The sequence below is a fragment of the Suricata suricatta genome, chromosome 9 (assembly GCF_006229205.1).
Source record: "Suricata suricatta isolate VVHF042 chromosome 9, meerkat_22Aug2017_6uvM2_HiC, whole genome shotgun sequence".
Taxonomy (NCBI): domain Eukaryota; kingdom Metazoa; phylum Chordata; class Mammalia; order Carnivora; family Herpestidae; genus Suricata; species Suricata suricatta.
Genome location: NC_043708.1, coordinates 73,388,193 through 73,391,545, shown reverse-complemented (window position 1 = coordinate 73,391,545; position 3,353 = coordinate 73,388,193).

Sequence of the window (3,353 nt, the reverse complement as noted above, 5' to 3'; positions counted from 1 at the left end):
AAAGTAAATAAAAAAACAAAAAATTTTTAAAAATGAATTTGAAAAACAATTAAATTGATTGATTTCAAGGAAATATTTATTATCAAAACAAACTCTATAAATTGTTTAAAAAGAAGATTAAGCAGATCAATTACATTAGGGAAAAACATAAGCAAACCACTTCTAAAATAAGAACAACTCATCTCCAAGGTCAAGACATTGCTATAGTACATATTTATTTTATTTAATCAATTCATTTATTATTTTTTTAAGTTTATTTAATTTGAGAAAGAGATTGAACAGGTGAGGAGAAGATAGAGAGAATCCCAAGAAGGCTCCACACTGTTAATGTAGAGCCTGATGTGGGGCTTGAACTCATGGACCATGACATCATGACCTTAGCCAAAATCAAGAGTCAGATGCTTAACTGACTGAGCCACCAAGGTGTCCTCAAAGTCCAGACATTTCTTTTTTTTATTTTTTACTTTTTATTCATTTATTTATTTACATATTTACTTATTGTCAAGTTAGCTAACATATGGATAGTCTTGAAGGGTGGGAAGACTACCAAGGGAAACAGTGTGCTTTGATATGCTGGCTAGAGTGAAAGTCTTATGGAAAGATAGATACAGTAGTATAACTGTATTTTGGTCTTTGATAATTCATAATACTGCTTTTCAAAGTTTACAGCTGGATTATCTTTTGCTTATGCCTTCTACCTCTATTGCTACACAGCTTCTTAGAATGCTCTTTACTTGGGCTTTCATCTTTCTTCTACAGCCTTTACATTAAACATTGTTTATATTCATACAACAGTTCCCAGTTGATTTGGAGGCCTATCAAACGTGCAGGGTTTCATGTCATTTTTGTAGGACTTTTACAAATTAATGGTTAAGTTAATTACTTCCCTGGTTTCCCAATTTATAAGGCTTAGCTCTTGAAAAAATTCTTAAAATAATAACACAAAATATATAGTGTGATTCTTCTTGTATGTAAAAATGGGATATGAATGTATATGCTTAGAAAACTTTTCAAGAGATGCAAAAGAACATATGTAACATACTTAACATTTAATAGTGGTTGCTTCTGGTAAACTGGAGAAGGAGCAAGGAATTTCACACTCTCATACTTTTTCAAATTCTTTTACTATACATGCACAAATATTGAATAAACTATACAGATATATAAAAATATTTTAAAGTAACATATTTGCATCTTAATGTGGATTCTGGACATAATGTCAGGAAGCCACTTTTATATTAGACATTTCAGGCATCTTTTCAGTTCAATAGGCAATAGAGTTTTGAGCAAGCACAGTTGTGAAGACCTTGAATCATGAAAGCACAGGTTTGGCCTCCATGGAGAATATTCTACGCTCAGTATGAGAAGTTCACAGGCAAAAACACTTTGTTCTTATGAACAAGCAGAGGTGGTCAATAAACAGTGACTAAAAGGATGAACCCAAGTTGCCCCACTCCCACATTGGTCATGTTTAGTTGCAATCATTTCTTTGATATTTCTCACTCCAAAGGCATAGACGTGCATGGAGAATTGTGTAGGGCTGTTTTCACAGTCTGATACCAACTACTTCATTCAGTCAGAGTGTTTTATTATCATGGACATCAAATAATTGGTTTATCGACTAGGTTTTCTACTTTTCCTTTGTTTCTTGTAGTATCGAATGAATCGATTATAAGACTGCCATTTAGTTAATTTGATAAATAAAATTTAAATCAGTGATTACTGAAATGTATTTTCTCAGATCAACATCAATGAATAATAGTAAATTATTTAGCATTCCAACCACTGTTTTACCATCAAATGTATATTCCTAATTAGACTGTAAAAGGAGAAGTTACATTAATGACTTATAAACCTTCTCTATGAGGAGACTTTACAAGTTGTCTGATATAATTTTACTCTATGGCAATTCTGCCAGGTGGTTATTCATTGATGTGCAAATTCATGTGGTGGCCCAAACCTTACTTCCTATCCATAAGGATAATAATCTCATGGAAGCTGATATATGTGCACTCTGTTCTTTCATTTTTCACAAATTAGTTAATTCATTAAAAATTGTAAATGGTTTCAGTAACTTTTCAGGGACTAGTTTCTACTATTAATTATTCATCGGGTCATTTACTTTGGATACACGTGATTGTAAAAATCATGCTCAACTTTATATCCTGTCTGTGGCCTGTGAGATGTTTAAACAATTAATGCACAAAATTTCTCAGCTACTTTTAAGCTCCCCAGATTAGGCTTTATGAGTAATTTGTTGTAATAGTTAATAAACAGAAAATGATTAATTTTCAATTAATTCATTGACAACAATTAAGTTTGTGTATTTATTTCAGCTGAAATCATGTGTTTAAAAGTAATTCTTATTCTAAGTTTAATTCCCATTTTTAAGGTGTGTGAGACTCAATTTTATATTTGTTTAGATTTATTTCCTGTACAACATTCCAGACATTTAGTGTGGCTGGTGTCAGGGAAGAATCTTGGAGTTGTGTGAGTGTTTTGCTACCAAACTTAAATGAATCGTGTGCTGTAAGTAAGTTCTTACTTTTAATCTATTAAGTCAAAAGAGTATGTGATGAGATATTTGTCATATTGATTACAAAATTTAAAAGCTACCTAAACCTATGACCCCTGTTGATATGCTGTAACAATGGCATAAAAGGGAAATGGTGCAGTATAGTGGTTAATTCCTTGATCTCTGATTTGAGTGTCCGTTACACAAAATCAACAGGGTAACCTTGGTCAACCTATTTTGCCTGCGACATAACTTCATTAAAGTGGGAATGCAAGTGCAGATTGTGTCACTTAAACCTTTTCATTATGAATATGCTTCACAATAAATTTTGATTAGCGTTTCACAGGTATCTTGTAACATTCTACTGCCTGGAATTGTTGATTCTCCTTTAAAGGATTCCCCAGGTGTGCTTGGTTGCACAAATATTTGTTTTCCTTCAACTTAATTTTACTCTGTACCAAACTTCTGCATTCCATCTTTCTTTAGACCATGGGGATGCTAGGGCAGAATTCCCAAGGTGAATGGATTATTAGGTCACCAATGTATAGTTTGGTCACTGAGAGGTGATGTTCATGCTAGAGCAGCTCTAACTTACTCTAATGACATCTCAGTAATCATCACAGGACATCACAATGGAAAGATTTTAAAAATGACAAAGGCATATCTAAAGATATTGTTTTCTGATATCCTTTTCTTGTTTTCACTTTTTTTGGGGGGGTCAGGTAAGTGAGTAAGATAAAATTAAAGTTGGTAGTCTGTTGAAATTCCAGAATTATAGGGATATTCTTTCTCTTTTTCAATTCAACAAACATTTATTGAATTCCTCCCAGGTACTAAC